The sequence below is a fragment of the Cervus canadensis genome, chromosome 4 (genome assembly GCF_019320065.1).
Source record: "Cervus canadensis isolate Bull #8, Minnesota chromosome 4, ASM1932006v1, whole genome shotgun sequence".
Taxonomy (NCBI): domain Eukaryota; kingdom Metazoa; phylum Chordata; class Mammalia; order Artiodactyla; family Cervidae; genus Cervus; species Cervus canadensis.
In genome coordinates this window covers 80,594,837-80,622,545 of record NC_057389.1, presented here as the reverse complement: position 1 = coordinate 80,622,545, position 27,709 = coordinate 80,594,837, and the positions used below count along the sequence as shown (strand labels likewise).

The window sequence follows — 27,709 nt, the reverse complement described above, 5'->3', positions numbered from 1 at the left end:
AGCAGTCTTCTTTTCATTGTGTCCTCACATGGAGGAAGGGGCAAGAGCTCTCTAGAGTGTCTTTTATAAGGTCACTGATCCCATTTATGAGGACTCTACCCTCATGAACTAATCACCTCCAAAAGGCAACACCTCCTAATACCATCACATTGGGATTAGTACTTTAACATATGAATTTGGGGGGTGAGGGGACACATAAATATACCATATAGCAGGTAACCAGAGTTGTTAGTGTCAAGAGATGTTGAGAGATAGCATCAGCAAAATATAATTTGTATAAGCCAGCACATCTTACTTCAAGGTTGTTTGTTGAATAACAGCCAATATTGCCCCAGGAGGGTTCCTGAGGCTGCACTCAAGCCCCCAGTGTCCATATTAGCAGGAAATTAGTTTATCTCTTAGATCCCCTCATCCCTTCCATGCATGCAGAAATTCCAGGATTCCAGGATGCTAGAAAGCCTAAGGAGGGAACCCTGTGTGCTTCTGTCCTGCTCCTTTGCTACCTCGGGGCCAAACACACTCCCTTATGGCTGGAGAATTTCACCATAGCTACCCAAGCCGGTTGGCTTAGAGTGAGCAGGCACATGGAGGGCAGATGAAGCATCAGCTCAAGCCTGGACAGCCTGGAGTGGCTTCCTCTGCCTGATGCTGCTGTTTCTGAAGGTGCTTAAATGGAATCCAAAGTGAAGTGAGCAGCTGATGCCGGCCTCTGCAGTGCATCGCCTGCCCAGCCTCTAGTGGTCCTTCTAGGTTCCCTGGAGGGGCACTCCAATCACACAGGACTAGGCTCAGCGGATGAGTTCCACATCAACCCTTCTAGGCTTTCAAAGGCAGCTCTTAAGATTTCACTCCCCAGCCTTTTCTGAGGCCAGGAGCCCCATTCTGAATGCTGGTTTCCAGGAGCCTCAAAGACTGCTCATTCATCCACTGAGCCCCTCCTTAGAAAGAGAAGCTTCTTATACCTTAGGTCCCAGCCCAGATTCACATTCTACCATCAAATGAGTAAATAGACAGGAACATCTCACCAATAACTGCTATTCTGAGATCTCTAACTCCTACATCCTAAAGTCTGTTTAGGTAAAATGTATCTTCTTCTATGTATGTTTTCTTGAAAAAGTGAATAACAGTTAAACATGAGAATTTTGAAAGGCTTCCTGGGATTCATTTCGTTGGGCTAAAAATGCATACATTTGGGTTTAGTGGCTCAGTCCTGTCCAACTTTTTGCAACCCCATGGACTATGGAATTCTCTAGGCAAGAATACTGAAATGGGTAGCCATTTCCTTCTTCAGGGAATCTTCCCAACTCAGGGATGGCCCCTGGGTCTCCTGCATTACAGGCAGATTCTCTACCATCTGAGCCACTGGGATTACTAGTGGTAAAGTGGTTGCTTATTATCATGCAGAAATGGGAGCAAAAAAATCAGGAAATAGTTGCTTTTCATAAAACAACATCTAGACCTATTTGAGTCTTTAAAATATGATCATGACCATTTGTAGATATGGTAATATAAAAAGAAAAAAATTTAAAGTAAATTCGACTTTGAGATAAGCAAAAAAACTTTGGAGAGAAAAAGTGAATCACATTTAGATTCAGGAAAAAGAGTGACTTCAGACTTCTAAGCAATAACAGTAGGAGCCAGAGGTAATGTAGAAATGCTTTCCAGTTTTTGAGGAAGATGTTCCAAATTCTATTCTCAATCACATTGATGTCTTACAGTAGAATAAAGACCCCTTTAGGCATGCAAAGCATATGTGCCAGGTTAATTTGACATAGCAGAAATTATTCTAGCCAGTTGCTATGGTCTGAATATTAGTGTCCCCTAAATTTATATGTTGAAATCCTAATACCCAGTGTGATGGTATTAGGAGGGTGGTCCTTTGGAAGGTGAATGGCCCTCATGAATGAGATTAATATATTTTATAAAAGAGATGCAAGAAAGTTCCCTTGAGCTATGTGAGGACACAGCAAGAAGTTGGCACCTGCAACCTGGCTGGGGGTCTGCATCAGCTGGAGCATGTTGGCTCCCTAATCTTGTATTTCCAGCCTCCAGGACTGTGAGGAATAAACATCTGTTGGTTTTAAGCCACCCAGTCTATGGTACTCTATTATAGCAGTCCTAACAGACTGAGGGGCTTCCCCGGTGGCTCAAACAGAAAAGAATCTGCCTGCAATGCGGGAGACCTGGGTTCGATCCCTGGGTTGGGAAGATCCCCTGGAAGAGGGCGTGGCAACCCACTCCACTGTTCTTGCCTGGAGAATCCCCATGGACAGAGGAGCCTGGTGGGCTATAGTCCATAAGGTCGCAAAGAGTCAGACATGACTGAGCAACGAAGCACAGCAGAGCAGCCTGAGAGACCAGTTTAAGCTAAAAGGACTCATGAGACAGAGTCCACAGACTCAAGGGAAGGAAACGGACTGCACTTCCAGGAGTGACATCCCAACACCAAGGCAAAGAGCTGCCTAGCGAGGGAGTCACTGCTTCTGACCGAGCCAGGAGGCTGCAGTCACCAGTTCCAGGTCCTTCCTCTGCCTCTGCCACCACTCTGAACCCTCACACCCAGCTGAGCGGCCTCACCCCGCCCTGCACCTGTCAAGTGGACGCCTCAGGCCCTGCCTCCTTCGCAAATAATCCAGCTCCAGACCCAGACTCTGACTTGCACACAGATGCAGCTGACGAGTGTAATCAAAACCACATGTCTGAAATCCAACAGCTAGAAAATGACCTGGGAAACCTCCTTCTTTAAGAATGTGGAATTTATAATGTGGGAAAACTACTAAAACGATGGGAAAGGGGTGTTCAAAAATGTGGGGCAGTCTGAATAATAGATGACCACTACATCCGACATGAGTTTTTACCTCTTGCGGACTCGTTTTTAGGAAGCAACCAGAAAATAATAGTTTCTTCATCAAACCAAGGAGTGAATCAAGAAATAGGGAGATACAGAACTAAGAAACAGGAGCTCTAACACAGGGAGGTGGGCAAGGGAAGTTTCAAGATGATGATAAAGGGAAGGTTTAACCAGCACTCTGCTGTGAGCAGGAAGATGGAGCTAGGACAGGAAGGGGGTGGGGGAAGAATCAGGTAGGTCAATTGAAACTATCCAACAACTCTTATCAGTAAACCAGAACAGGCTAAAGAGAGTGAGTGGTGGGGATGGGGAGAGGCTAATATTAACCCTAAGAAAATACAAGGTTATATAAGGTAGGAAATAAAATCTTCGCATGCTACAGGTCTTAACTGTGAATACCGCTTGCATGGGCATGATAGTGTAAACATTCAGTATTACTAATGGAAGCCGTGATGTAACTATATTAGGAGCTGGAGCAAGAAGGGGAAGAGAACTCATTGGAAGGGAAAATACAGTGAGTACCAAGTCCCCATCTTATATATTCGTAAAACAAAGATAGTATCTAACATTAAAAAAATCAAACAGTAACATAAGCATGTTACTCAGAATGTGGAAATAAACACCAGAAGCAACATTTTTTTTTTTAAAGTCGAAGTATGTTGCCTTGAGGGAGGAGAAGTTTGGAGAAAGCAGGGCTGAAGACTCCTGTTTCCATTATAAGCTTGAAAGCATTATCTTACTTTTAAAGTCACATATATATGCATACATACATAAATGCAAATGCACAGTTATAGATAGGTAGACAGACAGATAAATTAAACTTTAAGAATTAAGTGCATAAGAAAGCATCTCTTGGTGTGTACTGGTAGCCCCTCTGTCCTTATGGCTCATACATCTGCCGTCTCTAATTCTCCCCCTTTTCTGGTGCACCTGCTCATCCTATAAACCATTCTCTCACCCTGTCAAAATGATAAACTACACTGGCCGCTGGCTGCTTCCTGAAAATCAACCATAGAGAAGCTGTAGGAACTGGAGGGGAACTTAGATTTGAGGAACGAATGACTAAAGACAAATAAAACACTATGAGAAGTCCCTGGGAAGTCTGAAGGCTCCGAAAGTGTTACGCGGGGGCGGGAGGAGAGTTGAGAAAGTCTTCAGTCAGGCAGGGAGGGCAGCAACGGTGGCTCTGAGAAGAGAGGGGAGAGGGAGTTTCCGCTCTGCTCTTGCTTCTCCCCCGTGTGGACGGTCACCCCGGAAACTGACAGCCACAGCCGGGGCTGCAGGAATCCGGAGGGATCCGCAAGAGGCATGCCAAAGCCCTGCGAGAGAAAGGAGGGATGGAAAGGGTGGGCGTGTGCTGACCAGCTAAGTCTTGGGTATTCTCAAATCCCCAGGGCAGGAAGAGCGAATCTACAGAGACTGCTTCTAGAGAGTGTAAATGAGAAATATAGACTAGAGAAGTTATTTGTAGATGGTGGGCAATTTAGAATTAACACTATCAGTTCTAGGGTCCCTGAGCCTCTCTTCCCTGGATTTTATTCACCTACAGGTACATCAAGTGAAGGATGAGCCACAGCCATTTCCTAGCACATAGCCATGTGTAGTAACCAATACTCTCAGGTAAAGAGGAGTTCTTCAGAAATAGCCATAAATACCCATAAAGCCATATAAGGAATACAACTACTACATAAGGACAACCAACTCAACAGTATAAACCATCTAAATTATACAGAATTATAAGAGGAAATGGACCAAGAAATTAAAATGATGATGAATATAGTAAGAGGGTAAAGCTGATATCCATGTGACGCAAGAACAAGGAAACATAAGAATGGACTAAATTGAGTGGTAGGTATGAAATATGTAATAGCCAAAGTGACAAAAGCAATAGATAAGATACACAGCAAGATGGACAAAAGTGATGAGTAAATCACTGAGCTGGAAGATCAGATTGAGAACCTCTCCTAGAGGTCAGCAGGAGAGGATAGAGAGACAAAAACTACCAAGAAGCCAGGAGATGTAGGTGGCGGAAGGAAAAGGACCAACGCCTGTGAGTGGTGACTTTGCGCAGTGTCGTTAGCCAGGCTGAACTCCCTTTCTCCAAGTCCCCTTTCTTGTATATTTCCAGTTATGGGACCGTAAGCTAGATCCCCACGAAAAGCTCCAAGGGCCTTGTCACTTACTTGCCAGCTCACGTCACTGGTGTCAAGAGGAAGTGAGTCTTCAAAAGCTCCGCCTTTCATAGATCACCTTGAGGTTCTCTGATTCCTGGACCAGGTTTGTGTTTGGCCATTGTGATTGAAGGTCCCAATTTCTGCAAGAAACATATATGATCAAGGTTAGAGGCAACAAGAACTAACATAAATTTATTTCAGTCTGTGCCCAGGTTCCAGCGTGTGCTTATACAAAAGTTACAACTTGTCCTGCTCACCCACACCTGACTTCCATCTTCCCTTCCCAACTGTCTGTTCTGTAATTTTAAAGTTTAGGCACTGGAAGTGAAATGAACATATATGTATATACACATATATACAAATATATATATATATATATATATCTTTTAAGTCACTACATTTGAAATATAAATGTATTTTATAAATACAAATATATTAAAATATATTAAATATAAAATATTTATATTAAAATAAATATAAAATTCTAGGTTCAAATTTATTTTCTTTTAATATTTAAAAAGTATTTTTCCAGTTTGTCATCTTGTGCTCACTGTTCAATTTGATTTTTGTTTTAGATGATCTCTTCATTATTTCTGGAAGCAAATTTTTTCCTTGGATATATAGACATTGATAAATTTAAGGCAGTAATAGCATAAGTAAACATGAATAAGGGCCTTAAAAGCAGCTACTTTTGAACAAAAATAGAACAATTTTTTGAGCCAGCAGAAAATGCAACAAATTTAAATACAAGACATGGTGGGAGAAATAATTCGTAATATAAAAGAAATTACAATAAATTTAAGTGGATTTAACTAACAAAGAAAAATATTTTCTGATGGTATTAAGAAATAAAAACAAAATCCAAAAATATGTTCTATTTGAGAATTCTGAAAACCAAAAGACACAAAAAGGTTGAGAATGAAAGAATTCAAGACAGGGGAAAAAACCCAAAACCATGAAAGAAGGCTGGAATAGCAATCATAATAGCTGATTTTAAAAAGTTCAAGGTAAAAGGTAAACAAAAAATAGTGTGAGAAGAGATAACCATCACAAACATATATGAACCTAGTAATAGGTCACAATAACTGACATATAGAGAGAAACAGATAAACAGTTGGAGCATTTAAAACCAAATTATCAAAAATGTATTAAGCAAAAAAAACTTAAGCAGATCTTTATCTAAACAGTATAATTAGTGGGCTTATACTATTAAGCATATTGTTGAGATCTTTGATATGTATGTTCAGTGGTATGCTATATTATATTATATATATAATATATATGCTTTGATATATATGCTATAATAGTTCATGCAACAAATAGCAAACACACATTTTTTAGAAGCATACACATGTTCAAACTAATAGATCAGGCCTACAGAAAGTCTCAGTAAACTTGCCAGGAAAAATACTGTGCCAATGAATAAATATTAGAAATTTATAACAGAAAAGTTTTTTAAATGTTCTATATTGAGAAAATGTCATATTATTAAATAACTCATAGGTTAAAAAATTAACTTATGATAAAAATGAGAGACTATCTAGAATTGAATGAACATGAAAACACAAAATGTGTGGGACATACCTAAAGCCATGTTAGAAGGAACATTTATACCTTTAAATACGCTTATCAGGAAACAATAAAAGTTGAAAATATGATAAGCATTCAACTCACGAAGTTATAAGAAAGAACATCAAAGCAAGCCCAAAGAAGACAAAGGATATAAGAGAGGAAAAGAAACAACATAATGACTTTTTAGTAGAAGAAATTAATAAAACTAAAGTTCTACTTTGAAAAAGCTACCAAGATAAACTTCTGATAAGACTGATCAAGAGAAAAAGGAGACAACAAAAGTAAATAAAACACAAATAAAAATGAAGATGGGGAAATGACTGCAGATTTAAAAAACTAACAGATAAAATGGATAAATTCCTAGAAAACATAGGATGCCACACTGGTACGAGAATAAAAAGGGAATTTAAAATAGACTTACAAAGACCACAGAAATTTAATTGGTAGTTAAAACTCCATTCCAAATTGCTCTAGGCTGGATGCTTTTAAAATAGATTCTATCAAACCATTAAAAACACAATTCCTATGTTATAGAAGTCGTTCCAGAAAATGCAAAAAGAAAGAATAATTCTCAGTTCATTTTCTAAAGCTAATCTATCTCTTTTCCCTTAAAGCCTCCGGCTTTTCAGCCTCAGTTTGGAAAGTTTTCCCCACTCTCATGTTATAGAGGAATTCATCTGTGTCTGGCCTAGTACTCGCATGGTTTCATCTTATTTTTACATTTGTGTTTCTGATCCATTTGGAATTTATTCTGGTATATACTGTAAATAATGAATCAAATTTTCTCTTTCCCCATATGGCTACACAGAGTGGTGTGCTGGAGCTGGCTCATGCCAGCTCACAAGAGCTGATTTTTTTAATTTTCAGGAACTTCATGGGCTGATTGCTAAACACAGCCATTAATACAAAATAAATTATACAAATGTACAATGAAATAAATCATGTTAAAAGCAACACTAATAAATATTCAAAACTCAATTGCTTTCTAATTATTTTAGTGAATTTTACTATTATCAAGGTTCTTCAGGCAATTTTTGTCTGCTGGTTCTATATGGTGGTAAGACTATAAAATGGCATGCTGCTCTACATCTCTCCTCAAACTGGCATTAATCACTATATAGATACCATGAAATTGGCTAGGGTGGGAATATTCACATCGTGAAACTTAGCTGTTCTAAAATCAGGGCTTAATTTATTGCTTTGTTCACTGTATACTATGGAGGTCTCTATGGCCAGTAGGCCAAATTCAACCTAAAGTTTACTGAATCACAGCAAATTTTTTTTTTTTTTTACATACTGTTTATGGCTGCTTTTGTGCTATAAAGGCCAAGGTGATTAGCTGCAATAGATACCATATAACCCCAAAAGCCTAAAGTATTTCCTATCTGACCCTTAGAGAAAGTTTGCTGACCTCTGGCCTAGAGACTTAAGAAAATAATGGAGAAAATATCAACAATGTAGATTCATCTTTAAAGTGAATCTTGTCTGTAGCTGTTACACTGTGAATAGCATGAAAAATTGAGAGATAATCTTCCAATATTTGAAAACTATTATCCAATTCAACAAAGAAGTCTCTCATGTCCTTGACAAATATGTCAAGATTCAACACTGCCATTTCACTTTCAGCTTATTCATTAATGTGAATGAAAATACATAGATACATTCAGATGAGAGCTACCTTTATCAATTACAACCATAAGTTTGTCATGGATAAGAATTTGGCAAAAATCAAAGAAAGCATTCTATGAGAATCAATTAATTATACGGAGTTTACAATAGAGAATACTGTATATTTTATGACAATTAGTAAATTATTTACTAAATAGTCTTTATATCAGTAAAATAGTATACACAGTGGTGGTTTTGTTGCTCAGTCATGTCCGACTCTTTACGATTCCTTATACTGTTGCCCACCAGACCCCTCTGTCCATGGGATTTCCACACAAGAACACTGGAGTGCGTTGCCAGTTCCTTCTCCAAGGGAACTTCCCAACCCCGGGACTGAACCTGAGTTTCCGGCTTGGCAGGTGGATTCTTTACCACTGAACCACCTAGCAAGCCCCAATAATACATATATATACAAATATAAGTGTATGCATATATATACACATGCGTGTGTATACACATATATAGACACAGGTATATGTGTGTGTATTAAACATTTATTAGCACAACACTGGCTATATAGCATCTCATTTTTACTTATTAAAAAGTTTATCTCTCTAGTTTAAAGTGAGCACAATGAAACCATTACTTGTGCCTTTCATCCAGAACTATAAAGCAAGGAACAATGTTTTAATAGTTTGGTCAGCTGAGTTCCATTGACAAATACTATGCTGAATTTTCTTAAGTGTGTTAATGTTACTGTAAGTAAATCACAATCTTCTATTATTAAAAATACTTATTTTTAAAAATGCATCTTCTCTTAACTGACTTGATATGCTCCCTTTATTGTATACTAAATTTCCATTTGCAGTTTAGTCTGTTTCTCATTACTCTCTTTGCCACAGTTATCTCTCTATTCATATGTCAAAACCAAACTATCTTAATTATAAAGGGTTTGTGATTTGGTGTGATGTAACTGCTAATCTTCCCATTCTCTCACACAACTGCTGTTGTGTTTAAGATGTCTTAACAATTCTTGCTTGTAGGTTCCTTCAGACAAGTTTTATAATCAACTTGTATTGCTCCAGAGGGGAAAACCCGATGATACTATTACTAGGCATTTCATAAATTTATAAATTAAAATAGAGAAAACATATTTTTTAATGATACTGATTTTATCCAAGAACAAGGCACATTTTTCCATTTATTGAAATCAACTTTTGTAACTTTCTGGTTTATTTTCCTCATGTAGGCTCTGGATACTTCTAATTAAATTTTACCTTGGCACTTCTTTTTTTTTAAATCATAAAAGAAAACTTCTCCACCATTACATTTTGTAATTGGTTTTGTCTCTATTATGAAGGTTATTGATTTTGAATATTAATTTTATAAGCTGTTATATTACTAAATTATTTTACTTGAGGCCATTTCTTGTTAATTCTTCTGGATTTTTCACATATACAATCATGTTATCTGAAAACAAAGTTCAAATTTTTCATTTCCAACTATTACATCCCCCAGTTATTTCCTCTTATTTAATTAAAATAGGTAGGAGCTTCAAAAAAATGTTATATAGGAATTGTATAATACCTATCTAGTACCTGACTTTAGTGCTAGTGTCTTTTCATTGAGTAACATGCAAGTTTGGGAGCTGAATTATATACGTATATTTTATCAATTGAGAAAGCATAGTGAGTTGAATAATACCCCAAAAAAATATCAAGTACTATTCTTTAGAACCTGTAAATTTTACCTTATATGACAAAAAATTGCAAATATAAATAAATTAAGGATTTTAAGATAAAGAGATTATGCTGAACTATATGTATAGGATCTAAATATATTCTTCTAAGAGGGAGACAGAGGGAGATTTGATATACACAAGAGAGAAAGACTGTAACCACGGTGGCAGAGATTGGAGTGATATGATCACAAGCCAAGGAATGCAAACAGAGAGTGAAAAGGGCAAGGAACAAATTTTCCCCTAGAATTTCCAGAGGGGGTGTGGCCCTGACCACACCTTGATTCTGGAACAGTGTTACTGATTTTAGATATCTCCACAACTACAAAAGAATACATTCTGTTGTTTCAAGCCCCCAAATATCATAACTTCTCAGACAGCTCAGTATGACTGCCAGATATGACATAAACTTAAATATTTTAAACTTACAAAATCATAAGACATACTATAAAATATAAAAGATAAAGTACTATTCACAGTTTAAAACTATATAGTATCTAGGAATTAATTTAGAAGAGATCACCATGGAGAAAAAATAAAGGTTCAATGAAAGAATGTACAGATAAACTGAATAATGGAGAGATAATTCAAATTCTTGAATGAGATGAATTAACATTATAAAAGATAATAATTACCCTCAAATTGATCCACATATTCAATGCAATACCAATCAAAATGCCATTTGCAATTTTTCAAGAATTCAGTCTAAAAATTCTATAGAAGAACAAATGTACACAAATAGCTAAACAACAAAAAAGAAGACTTGAGGGAAACCCACCATACCAAGCTTCACCATACAATAAAGTCATTACCAAAAAGAAAAGTATAGTCTTCACTGACTACAGTGAAGTGACAGTGGAAGTGACAAATAGATTCAAGGGATTGGATCTGATGGACAGAATGCCTGAAGAACTATGGACAGAGGTTCATGACATTGTACAGAAGGCAGTGATCAAGACCATCCCCAAGAAAAGAAATGCAAAAAGGCAAAATGGCTGTCTGAGGAGGCCTCACAAATAGCTCTGAAAAGAAGAGAAATGAAAGGCAAAGGAGAAAAGGAAAGATATATCCATTTGAATCAAGAGTTTCAAAGAATAGCAAGGAGGGATAAGAAAGCCTTCCTCGGGGATCAAGGCAAAGAAATGGAGGAAAACAATAGAATGGGAAAGACTACAGATCTCTGTGAGAAAATCAGAGATACCAAGGGAACATTTCATGCAAAGATGGGCTCAATAAAGGACAGAAATGGTATGGACCCAACAGAAGGAGAAGACATTATGAAGAGATGGCAAGAATACACAGAAGAACTATACAAAAAAGGTCGTCATGACCCAGATAATCACAATGGTATGGTCACCAACCTTAAGCCAGACATCCTGGAATGTGCAGTCAAGCAGGCCTTAAGAAGCATCACTACAAACAAAGCTAGTGGAGATGATGGAATTCCAGTTGAGTTATTTCAAATTGTAAAAGATGACGCTGTGAAAGTGCTACACTCAATATGCCAGCAAATTTGGAAAATTCAGCAGTGGCCACAGGACTGGAAAAGGTCAGTTTTCATTCCAATCCCCAAGAAAGGCAATGCCAAAGAATGCTCAAACTACCGCACAATTGCACTCATCTCACATGCTAGCAAAGTAATGTTCAAAATTCTCCAAGCCAGTCTTCAACAGTATCTGAACCGTGAACTTCCAGATTTTCAAGCTGGATTTAGAAAAGGCAGAGGAACCAGAGATCAAATGGCCAATATCTGCTGGGTCATCGAAAAAGCAAGAGTTCCAGAAAAACATCTACTCTGCTTTATTGACTATGCCAAAGCCTTTGACTGTGTGGATCACACAAACTGGAAAATTCTTGAAGAGATGGGAATATCAGATCACCTGACCTGCCTCCCGAGAAATCTGTATGCAGGTCAAGAGGCAACAGTGAGAACTGAACATGAAACAACAGACTGGTTCCAAATCGGGAAAGGAGCATGTCAAGGCTGTTTATTGTCACCCTGCTTATTTAACTTCTATGCAGAGTACATCATGTGAAATGCCAGGCTGGATGAAGCACAAGCTGGAATCATATTGCCGGGAGAAATATCAATAACCTCAGATATGCAGATGACACCATCCTTACGGCAGAAAGCAAAGAAGAACTAAAGAGCCTCTTGATGAAAGTGAGAGAGGAGAGTGACAAAGTTGGCTTAAAGCTCAACATTCAGAAAACAAAAATCATGGCATCCAGTCCCATCACTTCATGGCAAATAGATGGGGAAACAATGGAAACAGTGACAGACTTTATTTTGGCGGGCTCCAAAATCACTGCAGATGGTGATTGCAGCCATGCAATTTTTTTTTCCATTTGTTTTTATAAGTTGGAGGATAATTACTTTACAATATTGTAGTGGATTTTGCCATACATTGACATGAATCAGCCATGGATTTACATGTGTTCCCCATCCCGATCCCCCTCCCGCCTCCCTCTCCATCCCATCCCTCTGGGTCTTCCCAGTGCACCAGCCCTGAGCACTTGTCTCATGCATCCAACCTGGGCTGGTGATCTGTTTCACCCTTGATAGTATACTTGTTTCAATGCTGTTCTCTCAGAACATCCCACCCTCGCCTTTTCCCACAGAGTCTAAAAGTCTGTTCTGTACATCTGTGTCTCTTTTTCTGTTTTGCATATAGGGTTATCATTACCATCTTTCTAAATTCCATATATATGCGTTAGTATACTGTATTGGTCTTTATCTTTCTGGCTTACTTCACTCTGGATAATGGGCTCCAGTTTCATCCATCTCATTAGAACTGAATCAAATGAATTCTTTTTAATGGCTGAGTAATATTCCATGGTGTATATGTACCACAGCTTCCTTACTCTTCTCTGCTTGGGCGTCTAGGTTGCTTCCATGTCCTGGCTATTATAAACATGCTGCAATGAACATTGGGGTGCACGTGTCTCTTTCAGATCTAGTTTCCTCGGTGTGTATGCCCAGGAGTGGGATTGCTGGGTCATATGGCAGTTCTATTTCCAGTTTTTTAAGGAATCTCCACACTGTTCTTCACAGTGGCTGTACTAGTTTGCATTCCCACCAACAGTGTAAGAGGGTTCCCTTGTCTCCACACCCTCTCCAGCATTTATTGCTTGTAGACTTTTGGATAGCAGCCATTCTGACTGGAGTGTAATGGTACCTCATTGAGGTTTTGATTTGCATTTCTCTGATGTTGAGCATCTTTTCATGTGTTTGTTAGCCATCTGTATGTTTTCTTTGGAGAAATGTCTGTTTAGATCTTTGGCGCATGAAATTTAAAGATGCTTGCTCCTTGGAAGAAAAGCTATGACCAACCTAGACAGCATTTTAAAAAGCAGAGACATTACTTCACCGACAAAGGTCCGTCTAGTCAAAGCTATGGTTTTTCCAGTAGTCATGTAAGGATGTGAGAGTTGGACTATAAAGAAAGTTGAGTGCCAAAGAATTGATGCTTTTGAACTGTGGTGTTGGAAAAGACTCTTGAGAGTCCCTTGGACTGCAAGGAGATCAAACCAGTCAGTCCTAAAGGAAATCAGTCCTGAATATTCATTGGAAGGACTGATGCTAAAACTCCAATACTTTGGCCACCTGATGAGAAGAGCTGACTCATTTGAAAAGACCCTGATGCTGGGAATGATTGAAGGTGGGAGGAGAAGGGGACGACAGAGGATGAGATGATTGGATGGCATCACCGATTTGATGGACATGAGTTTGAGCAATCTCCAGGAGTTAGTGATGGACATGGAAGCCTGGTGTGCTGCAGTCCATGGGGTCACAAAGAGTTGGACATAACTGAGCAACTGAACTGAACTGAAAAAATGGGCCCCAGTGAATGATATGCATTACATTGGAATAGTTTCCTATGTGCAAAGAGGGAGAAAGGAGTAAGGAATCTGCATAAAAGTTCATTTTAAGTTAAAAAAAAAAAAACTAAATTAAACAGCAGCTTTATGTGAACCAATGGTAATGACATGGCATAAATTTGAGGTGTGGTTAATTAAAATCTCTGCACCTGAGCTCCAACTAAAGATAAAGGATAGAAACAGAAACAGCAAGGACCTAACAGAAGCAGAAGAGATTAAGAAGAGGTGGCAAAAATATACAGGAGAATTATACCAAAAAAAGATTTTAATGACCTGGATAACCATGATGGTATGGTTACTCACCTAGAGCCAGACATCCTGGAATGTGAAGTCAAGTGGGCCTTAGGAAGCATTACTACAAAGCTAGTAGGTGACGGAACTCAGGCTGAGCTATTTAAAATCCTAAAAGATGATGCTGTTAAAGTGCTGCACTCAATATGCCAGCAAATTTGGAAAACTCAGCAGTGGCCACAGGACTAGAACAGGTCAGTTTTCATTCCAATCCCACAGACAGGCATAGTTGAAGAATGTTCAAACTACTATACAAATAGTATACTATACAATTACACTCATTTCACATGCTAGCTAGGTGATGTTCAAAACCCTTCAAGCTAGGCTTCAACAGTATGTGAACCGAGAACTTCCAGAAGTTCAAGCTAGATTTAGAAAATGCAGCAAAACCAGAGATCAAATTGTCACATCCATTGGATCATAGAGAAAGCAAGGGAATTCCACAGAAACATCTACTTCTGTGTCATTGAATTACACTAAAGCCTTTGTGAGGATCACAACTGTGGAAAATTCTTAGAGATGGGAATACCAGACCACCTTACCTGTATCCTGAGAAACCTGTATGTGGGTCAAGAAGCAACAGTCAGAACCAAACATGAAACAACAAACTGGTTCAAAATTGGGTAAGGAGTTCGTCAAGGCTATATATTGTCACCCTGCCTATGTAACTTATATGTAGAGTACATTGTGCAAAATACCAGGCTGGATGAATCACAAGCTGGAATCAAGATTGCCAGGAGATATATCAACAACCTCAGATATGCAGATGATATCACTCTAATGGGAGAAACTAAAGAGGAAGAAAAGAGCCTCTTGATGAGGGTGAAGGAGAAGAGTGAAAAAGCTGGCTTAAAACTCAACATTCTAAAAACAGATTACGGCATCCGGTCCCATCACTTCATGGCAAATAGATGGAGAAACAGTGGAAACAATGGCAGATTTTATTTTCTTGGCCTCCAAAATCACTGCGGACGGTGACTGTAGCCATGAAATTAGAAAACAATTGCTTCTTGGAAGGAAAGCTAAGACAAACCTAGACAGTGTATTATAAAGCAAAGACATCACTTTGCCAACAAAGTTCTGTATTTTTTAGTCAAGACTATGTTCTTTCCAGCAGTCATGTATAGATGTGAGAGTTGGATCATAAAAAGGGCTGAGTGCTGAAGAACTGATGCTTTAGAACTGGAGAAAACTCTTGAGAGTCCCTTGGACTGCAAGGAGTCAATCCTAAAGGAAATCAACCCTCAATATTCATTGGAAGGACTGATGGTAAAGCTGAAGCTCTAATACTTTGGCCACTTGATACGAAGAACTGACTCATTGGAAAAGACCCTGATGCTGGGAAAGATTGAAGGCAGGAGGAGAAGGGGATGACAGAGGATGAGGTGGTTGGATGACATCACCGACTCAATGGACCTGAGTTTGAGCAAACTTCAAGTGATAGTGAAGAACAGAGAAGCCTGGTGTGCTGCAGTTCATGAGGTCACAAAGAGTCAGACACGACTTAGTGACTGAACAACAAGATAGAGTGACAGACGGTAGATGATGCTGAGGACCAAAATAGAAGAAACCATTTGCTTTCCCATTATGACCATTGAAATATCAGCAGTACCTCCACCACCCCAGAGGGTTCCATTCCCAACCCATTTAACCTTAGTCTTACGTGTAACTATGAAGCTCTTTTATACAAAAACAGCTAATAAGGTCTTTTATTTCGGGATATAAATACTACCATCCAATCCTCTACCCTCATCTCAGTAAGTCCTCTCCTACTTTCTACACTTTGTGCTGCAATTTCTGATGTCTCCCCTGCTCACTAAAGAATAGATGAGGGGTCTCTTTGAGAGACTTGAGAGAATAGAGGAAGGATCTCTTTACCTAGTGGGGAGAGAGCCTCGTGGAGGGAAAGAACAGTGTGTGCAAATGTGTGATGACAGATAGGACTCACATGGAAAACTACATTTAGACCATTGCAAACCCTGGTCTAACTGCAATCTACAGTGAGAAACGTGAGCTCCAGGAGACATTTCCCTCAGCGTCCAGTCCAATCAGTTTATGAATGATTGTAAGAGAGGCTAAGGAATTTGAATTTGCACCTGAGGCAAAGAGAGTCATTGAGGAATGTTAAACAAGACAAGGAGTGACTTGATTGGATTTGTATTTAGAATAATCACTCTGAGAGCAATGTGGAGAAAAAGGGGGTGGGGGGCTGGAAGGGAGGGAGCAAGTTAGAAGTTTGTTGTCATCCCCCATGCTAGAGCATTCATGAACTTAACAAAAGACCTTGGTAGCCTGACTCTGTTAGTGGATTAGGCATCTAACTGTAAAATCAGAGGACTAGATAAAATGGTTTCCCCATGTCCCTCCCAAGTCTATGATTTTCAAATCTTGCTTGTTTTATATTCAATCAGAGAAGGGAGTGATGAAGCATAAGCAGAGAAATTTGCAAACTTGTGCTCAACATGCAGAATTCACGTTCAGCAGACAGGAGGCATTAAAGGCTATACATGATGCTGATTGCCTAGAAAACTCTCTGTGATCAAGCACACTTTACAATTAATGATACATTTATTTGATTCAGGTAAGATCTGCTGTTTGAAAAAGTTTTAGTGTTTAAAACTGTATGGGAAAACTCTGTTGAATTTAATGCTGAATACTCTAAATAGGGGCAGAAATATTTTAACTTCACTAGAGTCACTTCCGCATCTCCCATCCTAAGTAAGATGGGATTTGATAGGAAAATCTAGGGCATTGCCATGACAATTATCAGGCTTAGTCTTAGCTCCACTTGGGATTTATATAACTCCCATCAGACAAAAAGCAGAGGGCTGTAAGTGGCAGAGATGGGTGCTCACCTCTGCCTCTCTTTATCAGAGTTTGGACTCTAATAGTAACCAAACTTGACATTAAGCCACTTGCATTCAGTCCTGGCTGTGTGTTAGAATCACTGGAGAGTCTTTTACAAATTCCTTGTGCTGGGCCCCATCCCCAGAGTTTCTCATTTAATTGACCTGGAGTAAGAAGGCTTTTAAAGTTTCCCAGGTGACTTTCATGTGCAACCAGAATTAAAAACCACTGCACCAGGTATTTATTGCAGCAATTCTCAAGATGCTGCCCAGGTATGTCTGGAAGTTGGGAATATCTTCCAACTGGCTGGCAGTCTGAATTCTTGTGTGTTTGGGTTATTTTTACAGTTTACCCACAAAAATAATAGAAATATCACATTAAAAATAAATAGGTCCTATCATCAGTGTCCCATCTAAAAGGCACCAGTGTCTTCATGAATCTAGCTTGGTGGTTTTATAGAATTTTTTTTTAACAAAGCAAGGGAAAGCAGGAGGAAAGTGAGGGGAAAGAGGAAATGCAGAGATCACTAAGAGGGTCCTCACACAAAGTCTGAGAACCTCTGAGTTTAAGGAGCTGGGTGCAGGGCAAGGAAACAGCAGTTGTGCAGGACATTACCTGCTTCCCATCATGCCTTGGGGGAATTTTGAGCTCTATCATAATTATAGCCTTCTACATAAGAAGACTGTGATACGAAATTGCCAGATTGTTGTTTTTTTTTTAAAGCATTGTGGATAATACTGTCAAGTGACCTATCGAGGTCTCAGTCTCTCTCTCTCTCTTAAGAAAAAGCCCCAAATCAATAGAGGGCTTTTACCGCATCTTTAAAGTTTCACAAATAGGTCTTAGAAATCATCTGGCATCTTGCGGCTTCCATAGCTGGACAAACTCTTAGATCTTAGCCTGCTGAACTGTTCCTTTTTCAGAAACATCCCATCCAAGCTTTTTCTGATAGCCTTGCTTTTAACTGTTGTTAAAAGCAGCTAAATGTGATATGAAGTCAATGTCATTTCCTTCAAGATTTATTAATAACATCTTTCTGGGCTTGAAATACTGAACAAGCAATGCTTTGGCCTCATCTGAGTCCTACAAATGTATTTTTCACTCAACAAATTCCATTTTAATAAAAGACCCATTTTACTGAACAAGAGCATTGATAGGTAAATGAGAATATACACACCTCATCTTGTGATGGAGGCCCAGTATCTTGCTCTTGATCATGTTCTGTATATAAAGTACAGATAATCTGAACTGAAGCCAGTTTCCTTCTATTTCCCCACTGCTATAGACTGAGAAGAGGGCAGCAGAGGATGAGATGGTTGGATGGCATCTGATTCAACAGACCTGAACTTGGGTGAACTCTGGGGGAGGTAGCAAGGGACAGGGAGGCCTGGTGTGCTACAGTCCACGTAGCAGCAGAGTCAGACACGACTGAGTGACTGGACGGTAGACTGAATGTTTGTGTTCCTCTCAAATTCTTGTGTTGAAACTTAATTCCCAGTGTGCTAGTATTTGGAGGTGGAGGCCTCAGAAACTGGGTTAGTGACTTTACACCTATGAACCAGGTCCACACCGGAAACTAAATCTGCCAGGACCTTGATCTTGGACTTTCCAGCCTCCAGAACTGTGGGAAATAAATTTATGCTGTTTATCAGCCACTCAATTTATGGGATTCTGTTACAGCAACCTGAACTGACTCAGACACCATTTATCAACTCAGAGCCTCTTTTTTTCTCTCCAAGTAGACTGAATGCTATATGGATGTAATTAAAGTCCCTCCCCAGGGTTCCTCTGGGACCCTTTACAATAACCGTTCATCCCTTTAGAGTGATGTCAACATTCCCAGGGATACCAACAGCTGATTGCTTAGGAGCTACATTCTCACAGGAGATGTGGTGAAGAACTCAAAGGCTTTTTGAAATTGATAGACCTAGGAGTCTTATTTGTGGTATTTTTTCTATCATTGTAAAATAGTATTATATAAAGAAGCAATTATTTATTTGTTTTCTAGCACTGCCACAACATCATACCACAAACTAGGTGGCTTAGAACTGCAATGTATTGTCCACAGTTCTGGGGGTCAGAAGTCTGAAATTAAGGTGGCAGACAGGGCCCTGTCCCCGCTGAAGCCTGTAGGGGAATCCCTCCTTGCCTCTTTCTAGCTTCTGCTGGTTTGCCACTAATCTTTGGTATTCCTTGGCTTGCAGCCACATAACTCCAATCTTGACCTTCACATGCTGTTCTCACTGTGTGCCACTGTCTTCACAAGGCCATCTTCTTACAAGGACACTAGTCATGGCTTTATCTTAACTAATTACATCTGTGACAACACTATTCCCAAAGAGGCTGACATTCTGAGGTATTAGGGGTTATGAGTTAACCTATCTTTTCAGGGGACACAATTCAATCCATAATAATATTTGACCAGATTATTTACAGTTTTTTTAAAAAATTCAGATTTTTACATTTAAAGAAATCAGTTTATTAACTTCTGCATGCCAAGATAATTTTTGATGAAGCTGTTTCATTTCTGGTGCTCTTCACAGAAAACCAAAAGGTGAAGTGACTCTGCAGTGAAAACAGAGATCCTTGATGAAAAGAATATGCCTTTGGAACTATTTCTCTATAATTTATCTTCTTTTTTTCAATTAAAGCAAAAAGAGAAAAATAGAAAAAAATCTCTCCTGGTTACTTTTTACCAAATTTTACTTGAAAGTTTATCAAAAACCTTGACTTATATTGGAAAGGAGAATGTTTTAGGGAATAGGCAAAGTGCTCATCTTTATTACTGTGAAACATGAGAATCTAAAAAGACCAAGGAGAAAAGCCACTCTAATTTTTGAAAGCTATTTTTTTTTTGTATGCAGTGTTTATGACAGCTTGAATCACAAAAGATCTAGATAATACAAAATGTTATTCCTCAAGGTTTTTTATTGGTAAAAATGACCCACATTGTTTCTATGCTATTGAATGGAATTTTATCCTTCAATCTATTGAACAAAAAAAAAAAAAAGAGTATCCCTATCAAGGATCTAATGTCATGAAACCAAAGAGGAAAAGTTCAGATTTCTTCTTTCACATGAGCTTATAGCAAAAATACTTATGATTAAAGATAGAGTTATAAATAGGTAGGTAGGTAAATAGCAAAACTCTAAATAGTATTTTACTTTTCCACTACTGCTGTGACAAAGTAAAGAACTACCCATGCAAGCCAGGAAGATAGAGTGTCAAAGTCCTTACTTCAAAGAATACTAAGACTCTTACTGGGCCTAGGGATAGAATGTCTTCATGCACACTGCTCCAGCCCTAGGTGAGTATGGTCAGGCTCAGGCATTGCAGTGACAGGTCCAACTCAAAGAGCTGTGAGACAAAAAGACTTCAACTAATTAAACATGGTTGGACAAAGTGGCTCAACAATGTCCCCATGATTCAGCTCTCTCACACCTTCTTTTCCCTCTGCTTTCTTTGGTGTTGTCTTGACTCTCTGCATGGAAACACTTGGCAAAATGACTCAGCTTCAAGTCCAACAGAAAGGCAGCACTGGAATACTTATCCATCTTGAACTGTAGCCATTGGGATGAAAGTGAAGCCTTTCCTGGGCAGCCTGAGGTCAATGGCTACTCCAAAGTGAGGAGGTTGGATCAGTACTACATGAACTCCAAAGATTATGTAGGGGAAAGACCATGCCCTACAGACAATCAAGAGCTGTTGCTTGGGGTTCAGAGACTGGATGGGCAAAAACAACCAATGTCCAAAACAGAAATACAGATCAATGAAACAGCATAGAAAGCCCAGAAATAATCTCAAACACCTATGGTCACCTAATCTACGACAAAGGAGGCAAGAATATACAATGGAGAAAACACAGTCTCTTCAATAAGTGGTGCTGGGAAAACTGGACAGCTACATGTAAAAGGATGAAACACCATACACAAAAATAAACTCAAAATGGATTAAAGACCTAAATGTAAGTCCAGATACTGTAAAACTCTTGGAAGAAAAAACAGGCAGAATACTCTGACACAAATCACAGCAAGATCTTCTTTGACCCATCATCTCCCAGAGTAATGAAAATAAAAACAAAACTAAACAAATGGTACCTAATTAAACTTAAAAGCTTTTGCACAGCAAAGGAGGCCATAAACAAGATGAAAAGACAACTCTCAGAATGGGAGAAAATATTTGCAAACAAAGCAACGGACAAGGGATTAATCTCCAAAATATACAAACAGCTCTTGCAGTTCAGTATCAAAAAACCAACAACCTAATCGAAAAAATAAGCAGAAGACTTAAATAGACATTTCTCCAAAGAATACATACAGATGGCCAACAAGCACATGAAAAGAGTCTCAAATCACTAGTTATTAGAGAAATGCAAATCAAAACTACAATGAGGTATTACCTCACACCAGTCAGAATGGCCATCATCAAAAATCTGCAAACAATAAATGCTGGAGAAGGTATGGAGAAACTAAACTTAAACTTCTGGTGGAAATGTAAATTGACACAGCCACAATGGAGAACAATATGAAAGTTCCTTAAAAAGCTAAAAATAGAAATACCATATGACCCAGCAATCCCACTCACAGGCAAATTCCCGGAGAAAACCATAATTCAAAAAGATATGTGCACCCCAGTGTTCATTGCAGCACTATTTACAATAGCCAGGAGATGGAAGCAACCTACATGTCAATCAACAGAGGAACGGCTAAAGAAGATGTGGTCCACATATACGATGAAATATTACTCAGCTGTAAAAAGGGAATGAAATTGTGCCATTTGCAGAGATGTGGATGGACCTAGAGACTCACACAGAGTGACATAAGTCAGAAAGAGAAAAACAAAAACTGTATAATATAGTTAATATGTGGAATCTAGAAAAATGGTACAGGTGAACTTATTTGCAAAGCAGAAGTAGAGACACAGATATGGAGAACAAACCTATGGATACCAAGGGAGGAAGAGAGGTGGGATGACTTAGGAGACTGGGTTGACATACACACCTTACTGGGCTGGGCTTAGTCGCTCAGTCGTGTCCGACGCTGAGACCCCATGGACTGTGGCCCGCCAGGCTCCTCTGTCCATGGGGATTCTCCAGGCAAGAATACAGGTGTGGGCTGCCATGCCCTTCTCCATATATACACTAATATGTACAAAATGCATAACCGATAAGAACCTACGGTATGGCTCAGGGGAACTCCGTGCTCTATGATGACTTAAATGGGAAGGACATCCAAAAAGGAGAGAATATATGAATACACAGAGCCGATTTACTTTGCTGTACCGCAGGAACTAACACAACATCGTAAAGCAACTATACACCAATAAAAATTAATTTTAAAAAACCCTGAGGATAGAGAATCCAGAAGAAGACAAAGTCTACTTGGGGAAATGAATTGGACCTTAAGTTTCTTTTCAAACTGGTGATAATCACACAATTACATTTCGCTTTTTCTGTGGTCTATCAGAAGTGGTATATCAAATGATAACTACTCTAACGGTACAATGTGGATGAACCTCAAAAACATTATACAGTTGATCCCCCAGAGTCAAAAATCCATGTATAACTTCAAAGTCAGCCCTCTATATCCACAGTTCCACATTTGGGGATTCAACCAACTTCAGGTTGTGAGTACTATAGTATAAACTTGTTGAAAAACATATGTGCATAATTGGACCCATCCAGTTCCAACTCATGCTGCTCAAGAGTCAAATGTACTAAATAAAAGAAGCCGGAACATAAAAGATCATATATTGTATGCTTCCATTTATATGAATATCCTGAAAAATACATCCATAGACTCAGAAAGCAGGTTGGTGGTTTTCAGGCATTAACTTGAGAGGGGAGTTGGATGCATGCATGCATGCTCCGTCACTCAATCATGGCCTACTCTCTGTGATCCCATGGACTGTAGCTCACCAGGCTTCTCTGTCCATGGAATTCTCCAGGCAGGAATACCAGAGTGGGTGGCCATTTCCCACTCCAGAGAGGAGAGTGGGGACTGGGCACTTAATGGGTACTGGGTTTTCTTTTGGGGTGATGAAAATATTTTGGAACTTGATATAGGTATCTGTCCCATAACACTGTGAATGTACTAATGCCATTTAACTGTAAATTTTAAAATGGTTAATTTTATGTTAAGTGAATGTCTCTTCAATTAAAAAAAAAAGGTTTCTAGTCACTATGCAAGACTTAAGCTGGGTAGAATCCCTGATCTTTTCTTTCTTTCCATCTCTCTATCACTTAAGTGCTATTGGAGGTTCACAAACCTCTTTGCTTTTTGGCATCTAAAACATTTGATCTACACTCTGGAGAAGGTGGCCTCCCCATCCTCACTTCTCATCCAAAGCCAGTCATCCAGGACCTTCCTGGCCATAAAGTTTCAGATGGTTTTATAGGACTTAACCTCTGATCACTCACTCCCTTCCCCTTCACTCTTCCTGCCTGCAACAAAGAGGCAGCTGGGTGCTTTCGTCTGGGGCGTAGTCTGCCCCTGCTTCTGCCCCTGCTTTCTGCCTTCTGCTGAGGTGGTGCTATTTTCAGTGGATATGCATTTAGCTAACACTGCATTGATAAGTTCCAGTTGTACATTTTGTAAATTCCAGGAGAGTCTCAACATATGTAGGTCCCACAACAATCTTCCCAGAAATGTTTCCAGCAGAGTCCAGTTATTTGAAGGATGGCTCTGGTGGGTTTTGCTAAAGGCTTTATCTCTGCCAAATTGTCATGTCAAATTTTTAGACTGGTATTTCTAAACTCTGCACAATTACCAGAAAATTGGTAGGAAACCACAAGGAGGCAAGCAGTTTTAGGAATATTTTGTGAATTTTTATCTGAATCCTGCCTGTGAAACTTCAACAGTTCAAACAAAGCCAAGAGTAATTGCTTAAGACATATTTTACAGAGAAAAATAAATTGGTATAGCCGGTATGAATCTCAGTGAATAAATTCAAGAGAGGCAAAAATAAAACTTTTTCTTCTATAGTTAAGACAGCTTCTATTTAGAAAGTCTGATTTCCCCCCACCCCTCCTAGACAACAGGAGGTTCTCTTATCAGCTGGAGACCCTGACCCTCACCCTGGGGTTGTGTCTAAGTTCCAAGAGATCAGTGTCAAGCCAAGTTTTGGCAGTGGAAGCATCTGGCCCTTGACTGTAGTCCATGCATCATGACTGGGACATCCCCACCTTGTCTCTCTTACTTCCACGTCACACATGTAGACTTTGTTATCGTTCTGTGATTCTCTGCTCAGTTAGGACACGGAAACCGACAGGAACGTACAGAGCTGTCCATACCCTACAGGCTGGACTCCATGCAGACGCTCCCTCTTTGTGGCCTTTCAAGCTTCTCAGGATGCTTACAGTGACAGGGCCCTTTTGGTCTCAAATTCCTCCTCATTTTTCAAGGCTTTGATCATCTCCCTGGGACTCCCTCAAAAAGTAGGTGCAGAGACCCTCCTTCTGGAATTCACCAAGCTCTTCTCACATCAACTTCCCACTATCTCTCCCCACATACACTCCCAGCCCAGAAGAACCTTCTAGTGGAGATCCCAGAACTGCCTAGAAGCTTGAAATGGGGCAAGCTCAAGGAGGAGGGAAATCAATGTATGTTTCAAAAAATACTACTTGCTTTGTTGCTTTGAGGTGTACAGAGAAAAACAGCATAATTTTACATGCCACTCCCCTTCCCAAATATTGGATAAAACGCTGGACAAAAGAATGCACTGCATTTCATGACACTTACCTCGATTCTTCCCTCCTACCCAAGCTGAAACACTGACCTCCTCCTAGTCCTCTTCTGTGCTAGCTTCCTTGTTTGCAGGCCCTACCCTATCAAGGAGATTCATTACCATCCAGGACACCTGCAAACATATGACCCAAGCTTCAACGTGGTCGTGAAAGGAAGCATGTCCTACCTTGGAAAACACTCAAAATAATGGCTTATGATTCTTAAATAAATGTAAGATAATCTTGACACCCATCTTAATTTAAGGAGAATTTCATCTAGCATGCATTTATGCCCTCAGAGATGCCATGGTATTCAATTTTTTGTATCATAATTTTGATAAGTGCTAATATTAAACACTTTTGTATGTTGGGGGGAGGGGGGCACAGTGTTTGTTCCTCAACTGAATATTAAGCTCCCAGAGGGCTTGGACTATGTTTTACATTCTGTTTTTTATCCCATTATCTTATTTTATTCTGGTGTACAATATGATGCTCTGTTTATAGAAGATGCCTCAAGACATTCCTGCTAAAGAGGATAGATGAATGAAAACCATACTCTATTAAAGCTAAAAGGATCTTGAAAATTCTTCTAGCCTTTTCTGAAGCATTCAGACAGGTCACAGTCAAGCCAACTCAAATGAGAATTTAGTTTTTTTTTTTCAACCTCCAGAAGAAAAAAAATTTTTTAATTCATTTTCATAAAATAGCAATCAACAACTCTATCTAAAACTTCCTCTCCACATCTGATGTGACTGCAACAGAGAGAAAACACACTGGACTGGAGACAAAGAGGTCTGGAGTGGGGCTGGATCTCTGAGTCACAGAGCTTCATCCTTGGCTGCATCACTTACCCTTAGGAATTGTATGTGCTTCATCTCTAAATATGTAGGGGATAACAAGAGGATCTGTAAGCTCACTTACAATTCTAAAATTCCATTAATCTTTATCATGCTTGTGACTGGATATGAATAGTGAGGTCCTTTTAATAAGGCAACTTTAGCATGTGGTATTTCCTCCCCTGATTTGCTGCTTTAAAGGGATAGACTACATGTGCTTTCTCTCATTCTCCTGGGAGGACTTGAAGATTAACGGTCCCTCCTGCCACCCTAGGAAGTGTGTGCTATATGCTAAGTTGCTCAGTTGTGTCCGACTCTTTGTGACCCCATGGACTGTAGCCCACCAGGCTCCTCTGTTCATGGGATTCTCCAGGCAAGAATACTGGAGTGGGAGGGCCATGCCTGCCTCCAGGAGATCTCCTTGACCCAGGGATTGAACTCATGTCTCTTATGCATCCTTCAGAGGCAGGCAACTTCTTTACCACTAGCACCACCTGGGAAGCCCACCACTCCAGGATAAGAGAATTCATATTTGGGGCTGCTAACAATTCCAGAGTCTATTTTTGAGGGGATCAGAAGCCTATTTTTAAGAACAAAGGAGAAGATGTTCATGATGAAGAAGTACCTCTGATAAAAACCCAAAGTAAGAAGGGGGATTTACTCTGGACTAAAAAGAAATCAGGAGTGTTGGGCAGGGGACATGGAGGGACAGGCTATCAAAGGAGCCTGTAAATCTCTCCTGAGGATGCTGCCAGAGAATTAAAAGAAGCTCACAGGAGCAGAGTCATTATCACAAGCGCCCAGCCTTCAGCTGGACACAAAGCTCCCTTACCTGCCCTCCCTTGGCAGTCCTCCTGGTGGCTGACAAAAGAGGAGTGTGCCTTACGGGCACACGCATCACGACCCAGCGCCCATCAGTGACCAAGGCTCCGCTCAGCCTGGTGCTCAACGCCCCACTCAGACATTCCCCACATGAGGCAGCAGGACCCAAGAAAGCCTGTCCATCTAGAGGGAGGGGGGTAAAGAAATGGAGACCTCCTGAGCCCAGGCACTGAAGGATCCGCAGGACCCCTACTGCAACAGATGCAGGTTTTGTGTGGACCAAACCAAATACAACTGAAGGGAAAAGGAGTACAACACTACACGCACAAGATCAGGTAGGAGTGTGAATACGTCATCTACACGGAGGTGAGCATAACGAATTACAAAATTGTAAAAGCTCACAAAACCTAAAAGCACCACAAAGATCAGGAACATAACAAAATATGTTTCACTCACTAATTACCTGCCACACCTTTACTATAATTGCTTTATGCAATCATTGGTTATATATCATTGCATTCTACAGCAGTTTTCTACAATTTATTGGTTGATACTGATGGTGGCACTAGTGGTAAAGAACCCGCCTGCCAATGCAGGAGACACGAGAGACGGTTCCATCCCTGGGTCGGAAAGATCCCCTGGAGGAGGGCATGGCAAGCCACTCCAGTCTTCTTGTCTCTGGAAGCCTATGGACAAAAGAGCCTGGCGGGCTACAGTACATCCCAAAGAGATGAACACAGCTGAAGCGACTTAGCATGCACATGCACAGCACACTGATATTAATATTTGATTGCCTCTTTATGAGGATAATGTTACAACACTTTCTATAGGGAAAACAGAAAAATAAATCAGCCTTTCCTCTAGCATGTTGGTGAAAATATATTTTGACAGCTGGGATGCAGGACATCCCATGTGGGTGTGGCCACATGTGGACATTGTGGCCGTTTTACAGTCCTGTTGTAGGTTTGTGCCTAAACTAAAGAAATTCTGATAGATTCTAAGTCGTGCATTTTCCATCAAAAAAGTAATAGGCTGTATGTGCAGCATGTTTATAATTGCATGTACTACATTACAAAAAAATTTCTATAGGCAAGAATGTCCATTTTAACTAGGTATCAATGAAAACCTCCACTTAAATGTTTATACATCACAAATAACCCAAAGAAGTGCAAGGTCTCTAAGAGGTATTTCTACACCAATGTTCACAGCAGCACCATTCACAATGGCCAAAAGACGGAGGTACCAAGTGTCCATCGAAAGCTGAACAGACAAGCAAAATGTGGTATATACATAAAACAGACTATTATTCACCCTTAAATGGAACGACGTTTGACACCTGCTACAACATGGATCAAACTTGAAGAC

General features: G+C 39.7%; 1 pseudogene; it reads right to left on the bottom strand.

Moving 5' to 3' along the window:
- Nucleotides 1-17,851: 17,851 nt before the first annotated feature.
- On the bottom strand, nucleotides 17,852-26,420 carry LOC122440901 (annotated as a pseudogene).
- Between the last annotated feature and the right edge of the window lie 1,289 nt (nucleotides 26,421-27,709).